The sequence below is a fragment of the Brachyistius frenatus genome, unplaced genomic scaffold (assembly GCF_029030835.1).
Source record: "Brachyistius frenatus isolate BFR_SWC_R1_liver_20210118 unplaced genomic scaffold, ASM2903083v1 Contig_347, whole genome shotgun sequence".
Taxonomy (NCBI): domain Eukaryota; kingdom Metazoa; phylum Chordata; class Actinopteri; family Embiotocidae; genus Brachyistius; species Brachyistius frenatus.
The window spans coordinates 117,209-126,092 of record NW_027210946.1 but is presented as its reverse complement, the minus strand read 5'-3'; positions in this window follow the sequence as shown (position 1 = coordinate 126,092).

Below are 8,884 nucleotides of genomic sequence, written 5' to 3'. Positions count from 1 at the left end.
CTGGGACACGTGTAAAATGTATCCACCAGACTCTTAGGTGCAGCAGGCTACTTCTCTTGCTCATAACTGTAGCTCCCCCCTTCAGATCTGGCAAAACAATCATCACCGGGTGACGTAATAGGCATCAATACCAGTGCCATTACTGGAATGTCTCACCAGACACTGGATTTAAAATCTCTGTACGTCACATACAGACCCTGTGTGGAGAGATGTATCTGGCAGTGATAGGCTTTATCACTTATGTGTGAACTCGTTTGAAAAGGGCTTGGATAAACGGACGCTCAGTAAAAGTCGTATAGAACTATAGCTTTAAACACAAATAGATAGGCAGCCTTTTCTCCCTAACTTTGGGTGGCTGTGTAAGAACATGTGTGCATGCCAATGATAGAGGAAGTATTCACATCATTTACTGATGTAAAATTAGCAATATTAAAGTCTAAAATACTCCATTATGAGTAAAAGCTCTCTTTTAAAATTTCTACTCAAATGAAAGTAGTGAAGATTTAGCAAAAACATAATTTTAGTCTTCAAAGTAAAAGTACTAATTATGGAAAACAGCTTTTGCCAGTATTCAATCATTCCTGTTGATACATTACCATGCAGACAGAGTAGCCTACTTAATGTTGTAGCTGGTTGACGTGGCACAACCAATTATAACCGTGCTACTTATTTTATAATTTGACAATTTAGTCTGGATATAAAATCTAAAAAGTAACTTATAACAACTGATACATGAAAATAGTGGAGTGACATAACATAGCATGAATCAAAAACACTGAAGTAAAGTAGAGGAAGTACCTCAGGAGATAAATGTAATGAGTTATTTTCCACTGAAGGAGGATGTGCATTTTTGTTTTACTCCTCTAATTGCTGTTAATTGAACATAACGTTTGAATTCACTTTTCTACTGAAGACAAAAAGCCCAAAGTAGAAAAATTGCATCCAATGACATGAGCTTAAAGGTTTACTTTTTTGATTAGATTTAAATTATAATTTAGATAATGAAAATATATACTGAACCAACCAAAAATACAAGGCAGAGTGTGTTAGACCTGCATCACCTAAAAAAATGTACTGTTTCATCTCGAAACAATCTGATCTTAAACAAATTTATTTAATAACCTGTCCATTTAAATACTCTTTGAATGGCTATGTCTGTAATATTTCCACATGATTTAATTTGGTGCTGCAGTCATCTCTATATTAGATGTCTCCATAAAGAAGTGATGCCCTCTCCTGGACCAATAGTCTACTGCAGGAAGAGGCAATGCTGCATCTATCTCCAGCACAGACAGCTTCATAGACAGTAAGGAAATGGAAAGAGCTGATAAGTATGTAATGACATAAGGTGGCAGCTATGCGCGTGCCATCGGGCTTGCCTGCTCATACCTGGTTGGGCATTTATCCGAGAGACAATGAGACTTTAGAGTGGAGAGAATCGAGGCATGATAAAGCAAGAAAGCAGAGAAGCTGAGTGAGTGATAGATAAGGAGAAAGACAGCTTTTAGGAAGAGAGGGACTTGGCTGTCATGTAACTGGAGCGGTGCTGAGAGGAGTTCCTTGGCCTGGTTCATAGTTAAATTGAAGAATAACAATTGGGTTCATTAGCGGTGTCACCAAGCTCCTGTTTCTGCTGACTCAGAGTGTGTGCATTTACCCGTGTGCATGTGGGCGCTCAAGTGGGCAAGGTCACAGTGGATACAGTACATGTGTGCACATCCCCGTTTGTGCTGACTCCACACACACTTTAATGAAATGGTTCTTTCCTAAAAGTACAATAAACAGCCTCCCCTGCATATATCTGCACATTGACGCAGATTTGTAGACATCATCATGTAAGGAGGAAACCAGGGTGATTCACACTCCATTGGCTGCCACTTTGTCAGGAATAAGAGTATAGAGTAGGTGACGGGGAAGCAAACGGCACGTCGTGTTAAGTCAGTCTAAGTTGGGTTTTTTCCATCATGAGCAATCAATGCCACAAGCAACCGCCGTCTGATTTCATGCAACTGCACGAGTAGTTTTCCACACAGATGCAGTTCATAGCAACAGCGCCTGGTCATGCAGCTGAGAGGGTGGAGGTGTGCGAGGCTGTCGCCTGCAGCTCTCCATCTGACAGCTACCTGTGGCTGCTCTGTCTTGTTCCATTACTCCCTGCAAACTTTAAAACTAATCCACAAACATGATTATATCTTCAAATTCAGTGACAAAACCTCTAATATTATGCAGACCTTTCCTCTGGACTCCCCCCCCCCCCCCCTCCCCCATACAGATAAAACCATGTGTGTCGGCAGTAACCAATTGTAATGATTTTGGTGCAAAAAGCCAAGATGATTTGTTTTCCTATTTTTACATCATCATAAATAAAACCGTGTAGAGCTTTGTAATTATTTTCTGTTGTTTATAGTCACAAAAACGTACACAGAAACTACATTTTTATGATTTATGGTGCTCAGACTACTAATGAAGATTTTCCTCCATAGAAAGAGCAGCGGGTGCATTTCAGGATGAAAGTCACATTGTGTAAATGTATAATGTAACAGAGGCATTCCATTACCAAAAGCCTAATGGCTGACTGCCACAGTATTTTTTTCACCTGGCGCCAAATTACACATTCTTCCTCTCCGTTCGCTCTCCTCCTATCTGCCAAACACTCCCTTTTTTTTTTTTTTAAAGTGACTCTTTGCCTTTTGGCGTATGTTCGTGAGAGCCTAAGCTGTTGGTAAATCTGTGGAAGGGAATCATTTCCACAGCAAGGTGCTTCTGTGGGAGTTTTCGCAGTTGACATTCTTAACCAATCTTACATAAATTATCCAGGAATTAACCTTCACCGCTTGCCCCAATAATGAGCTCTGATAACGCAGCTTAACACCATGTGATCACGCTGCATAGGTGTGTGCACGTTTACGGTTAGAGTGTACGTGCAAATGTGAGTGTAGGGCTTTAAAAAAATAAACCTCTCTTGTTGCAACTCTCTGGAGTGTGGGTATGTGTAATTCTCTGCCTTCTGACTTTCACAAGTGTTGCAGAGATTAAACGATTCGTCAGAATTCCCCACTGAAGTGAGTTTCCCATCTGAGAACACAAACAGAATATGTGTGTTGGTGTGACCTGAACACCAAATGGTTAAGGCGTGTACCCCACACGCTACAATCCCTGTTGGGAGGTTACTTTTCAAATATAAAGGTTACAGAGTACTAGTTACCCAGTTAAAAATGTAATAAGTATTCTACCTATATGAATTACTTCATCAAAGTAATGTAACTGATTAGATTTGATTACTTTTCAGACAAATGTTTTAAATTGGGTTGTAACATTGAAAAGTTAAAAATAGATTACACTGCTCAGTTTTTATCTATTATCTATCTATAGAATGAATGTTAAATTCTACATATAATCTCAAAAACAATAAATTCTGATGTAACTCCTCTGTAATCGTCAACATTTTGAATCGTAACTCTAAGTTAATAGCATTGTTTTTTCCTCAATAATGGTAACAAATTACAATTGTTTTTATTTTTGTAATTTTGTTATGTAAATCTGTTACATGCAACTCCCCAAGACTACAATGTAGGAGACGCATGTAGGAGTCAAACCAGAATCATCGGTTTGACTCCCAGCTGACCGGACCTTTACTCTCCCCTCATGTTTCTATAATTGCAAAAAAAAAAAAAAAAGGAAAAATAATTCTTCAATAAAACTATTTGGGTCTCATCAAATGTCCTTCCATTTCCTCAGTGAGAAGATCTGTCAACCACTTGGACTCTATGTATCACAGATGACTTAACTCACCCGTCATAGTTTTTGTATAAATCATTAGCCAATCAGTGTCATGACTGTTAACCCTGCCCAGCTGTGAGGAGTGTGCCACACAGAGGCAGCGCACGTCCACCCAGCCGCCATTGGCCTCCACACCTCCTCCTCCATCCTAATCTCTGATTAGATGCATAGATAAGCAAAAGATTTTATACCAGGTGACAGCTAAAGTTTAAGTGCTTTAACGAGCAAGGAAATGGTCTCCTCTCTTCCACTCCTGCATGCTCATCATTTTATCAAGATTACAGTATGTTCTACCCCTATCACTTTTCTTCTTCTTTCGTTTGTCTCCATTGGTCAGTTCCAGTAAGTGAGTTGGTTGGTGCGTAATCTGCAGTCCAGCAGTTCAAAGAGTTCATAAGCCTATTTGGTCAGCGAAGAAGAAAAATGGAAGGAGAGAGCGAGCGAGAGGAGAATATAGTGTAATTTAACCCGACCAAAGGCTAGTCCTGTCAACATTGATCATATTCGAATATGCAGGGTCCAGCGCTGAAGGAACACATATTGAGTAAGTCACACAGCAGAAAAAAGGAGTAATTTACTTCTGCCCTCGGGGTATTTTCTCATCCTCAAGCTGAACTTTAGCGCACAGGCTTGGACACTCCGTTTTCTTAAGTCGGCGGAACTAAAGAGGAGATGAGGCGCACATATGCTTTAAGGACGGTCTTCATATAAGCAAAACACCTACATTTTCTTTACATGTCCCAAGTATGATATGTAGTGGTAGAATAGAGAATCAGTACATTGTTGTTGTTTTGTGTTTTAATAATAGATATGTTTGTCGTTTTAGGGCTTCATAGTTGCTTTTTTCAAGCCTTTGTCTACTGTTTGATGCTGTATAAGGAAATTAGTGTAATAGTTTGGTAGGACCTTTGTTGCAAAGCAGTGATACACACTGTTAAAAATGCCTGTACTGAATGTATTCTTCACATTGTAACAAATTCAATACTTAAAGAACAAAACAGGTCATTCTCAGTGTCTTACAAAAACAAAACATTGGTACTGACCCACTGCCACTGTGCTTTGATGCAACAAACCTGGAGAGATTGTCATATTTATTCAACCTATTCCTTTTCATTGTCAGAATCTGGCACCTACATGCAACTTAACTACTAGCAGTTGAGGTAGAAATTTGGAGATGTTATGCCAAAAGTGATTGATGTAACCATGAGTTGCTTGCCTCAAACAGTGATTCAGACATAAACTCATGTCTGTCTAACTCCACACCCGCAGATTTCTTTTTGTTTTTTTTTGTTTTCAATCTTGTAGTTTTCATCCACAACCAAAACTGACTCATCTGACATGACCTGAGGCAATTTATCAGACTTCACAGAGCTTGGATTATTTTCTTCACATGCATTAGGACTCCGGTAACTTCTACGCCAACACCCAGAAGCGCCTTTAATGTCTAAAATGAGTGGAGGTTCTTTTTAAATACACCCTGTAACGTTTAATTGTGAACAAGTTTTGTTTACATTCAGTGTCAGTCACCAATATTTGTAAAATAACTGTGTATATCCTTGAGTGCTAACAAACGCCTTGAGTTCATGTGCGTCCACATCCTCGCAAAGTCCATTCTTTACATCCATGTGTACTTGCTTGGATCTTCTTCTTCCCATGTGTCTTTGTTGGCACATTGTTGCATATCTTTACATGTTACTGCCAATTGTCAGTAGCGTCCTATTGGTGAGACTGTGTATTACATCACCCGCTGGCTCTTTTGCTTATAAATTCTCCACTGCGCTAGCTGATAACTTTGACTCTCTGCTGTATGGACATTGGGTTTAACAGAACCAAAACAATGAGCTGAAAGATGCTAAAACGCTGAAGAGCTGAAGGGATTTACACAGTCGGATGTTATTTATCTGTGCAGATGTCACAAGCGACTCCCTTTCACTTGACATGTAGTGGGTTTTTCCATTGTTAATGTTAAGGAGAGACTGCTATCATGACTAAAAAAAAACCCAATGTGAACTGTTGGTAGGAAACGGGAAGCAAACCTTCATCTCCGTTTGTTGAGCTAAGCAAGACTAATCTCATTGTTTAACATATCTCCAAACTGCATCCATGAAATTGTCTCCCTCTGTCTAAATAGTGCCCAGAAGAGTGCAATTCCTCATTGAGAATACAAAGTAAAATCTTATCCAATCCTAAATGTCAAACCATTAAATGAATGGTATTTGCTGTGGGTGTTTTTAGAGCTTTTATCTCTTGTAAGAACATCTCCCAGGTGTGTTTGGGGAAGTCTCTGTGAAAATCACTTTCCTTACGCACACACTGTCTTATCTGTGTGTACCTTTCATTGTGGGCCTGTCTCAGCTCTTCCATCCGGCCTGTTTATCGCCACACAGGCACTCTCATAAGCACAAATACAAATACACACCCACTCACTTATTAGGCTGCCCTATTCCTCACAAAGTGACCTGTGACCTCAGGTTTCAACCTCGGGTTAATTAGTGTATTGTGAAGCTGAGGTAAATTCCCACTTATTTGACAACCAAAATATACCTGGACCACTTTAAAACTCTAAATTCAGCAGATCACAGTGTCAACGGATACTCTTCACCAAAGACGTAGTCACTTGGTTGACTGTTGACAGCATGCAGATTATAGAGAGTAAAGGAGACACTGTTTCTGCAGACTTTTTAGCCATACTAAAGTGGCATAGCTCCAGGGATGACATGGTGGTCAAGCATTTTGTCCCAGACTTTACTATCTCAACAAATTCTTGATGAACCTTGAAATTTCACATTGACATTCATGAGTCCATGAATTTTGTTTACTTTTGTGATCCTCTGACTTTTTTTTATCTTGTACAAGTTCACATTTTTTTTTTCCTTTTTTTTTTTTTTTTTTTTCATGAAATGTCTCAACAATTTTGGAATGGATGGCCTTTATATTAGAGACAAACATTTGACATCCAGACATCATAATAACTTTTATTCCATGATTTGTAATAAAAAAAAACAAATCCCCCTAATTTGACAACCAAGGGTTTCCTTTGATCTGCAGCTGAAAATATGTAAACACTTTTACTCATCCTCTTTCAGTTGTAGTTTCGTCTCAACTTGTGAAATTCTTGATTTGAATTTGAAGTGATGATATTAGTTTGATGCCGAAACCGCATGAGGAGTACTGTAAGGCATGCTCTCAGTGAACTCACTTTACAAGTATTTACTCCCTTGACATCAAAAGGGCCTTACCCATAAAATGCAACACAGTCCACAATTGCATCATAAACCTCTTTATTCATAAACTGGCTCTGTAAACTTCTTGGTGTTGTGATGCCCCACCTAAAGCACTTTGAAACACTTTGTTGAATGTCAACCAATCGCAGCATTACTAATGAATGTGGCATTAATGTGAGATATATAGCTGTGGATGTTGCTGAAACATGTTTACACTGTATTCGAACAGGTGAGGTGGAATTCCAGTTTCATCAAAAACATGGAAATTAACCTGCGAGGGAAAGGAGGTGGCTAGAGCATACCGCCGCACCACTCCTGCCCCCGGAGAAAGCTATTCACTGCATTCCTGAGCACAAGAGTGTGAGATTAAAACACACACAAATTCAATGTTAGGTCAGACACATTCACATGCACGCCTATGTAGACATATAAATACACCTACCCAAAACCACAGTCCAAAAGGTAAAGCATCATATGTTCAACTGAATGACACACTGGGCATAGATGCATTTTTCTGAAACACTTTTATACATATTATATATTTACACGAGCCACATACTCACGCACCACTTTCCTCTTCACATAATGTTGAATTAGGCTGTAATAATATACAACCTCTCCCTCCCAGCAAGAGGTTGAGCCCTTGACCATAATCACAGCGTGAGCACATCCTGCTGTGGGGACTGTGGATGTCGATTTGAAAGGGAGAACCCTGCAATTAACAATTATCATGTCATCACATAACACACTTTTTCTTCCACTCGCTTGTAATGAGTCGTTCCGTGCATTTGTTGGTGTTTTGAAGCAACATTCGGCCTGATTGACGGGGACAGGTACTAACATTCACCGACTGGTGCGCTAGACTTCTGGTCATGGGAGAATACACACATGCATACGCACGAACACATTAAAAGATCTAATCTGTTTATAAAGGGCTTTCCCCTGAGTGGGCCTGTACGCACTTTATGACAGAGTTTACTTAAGCAGAGTAAGATTTCCAGTCCTCCTCACAACAGTGTGCAAACACTTTCACTTACCCAAGAACTTCCTTGTTTCAAACTCACATTTACAGTAATTCAAAGTTGTGTAAGAAAATAATGTGGAACATTTGTTTGAGTGTTGACTGTGTTTTTGTGAGAATTTTACAAAAACAAAACAATGACAAGTAATCCCTTGATGCCAGAGACAGATAGTAAAAGTTGTTTATTGCAAATACACCATCTTTGAAATATTTTTTACTCTGTACACCACAGATGACTTTAGTTTAAAAGTAAAAATTCACAGTTACGCAAGAGAGTTTGTGGGGATATTTGAATTTCTACACTTATCTCCTCTCTTATCAGATCTTTCCATGAACACCCACACACCTCTGCTCCAGAAGGCTGCTCTTCCCATAAATGATATCGGATCTCATCTTGTGAACCTGGTTGGTTTGATGTAGCAACTTAGTGGGTGGGTTAGTGAGAAGAAAATGATGATACTGGGACCTGGGAGCCTTTATTGGTCATTGTTTATTTTACAACAACAACATCTATGGTTATGGTTTTGGTAAAAGCTTCCTTATTGTTTAAAACCATCACTAAGTTGATTCCTGGAAGTTTTTGTCTTCCACCTTATAATCATAACACGCATAAATGTCCCCTAAGACACGTTAGTAATACTGTATTCTGTAATTTAATAAAAAACTTATTTCATTGACTAAAATTGATTAATTTCCCCTGAGTTGAGAGACTGATAAAGATAATTTACTGAGTAATTGCTGGAAAGTCAGTGTAGTCACCCTTTAGTGGTCAAAAACAGATCATTTTGGTATAATAGAGGAATTTAATCTCATTTATTTATTTGTACTTAAGCCAGTGAGGGGCTATTACTCTGTGTTT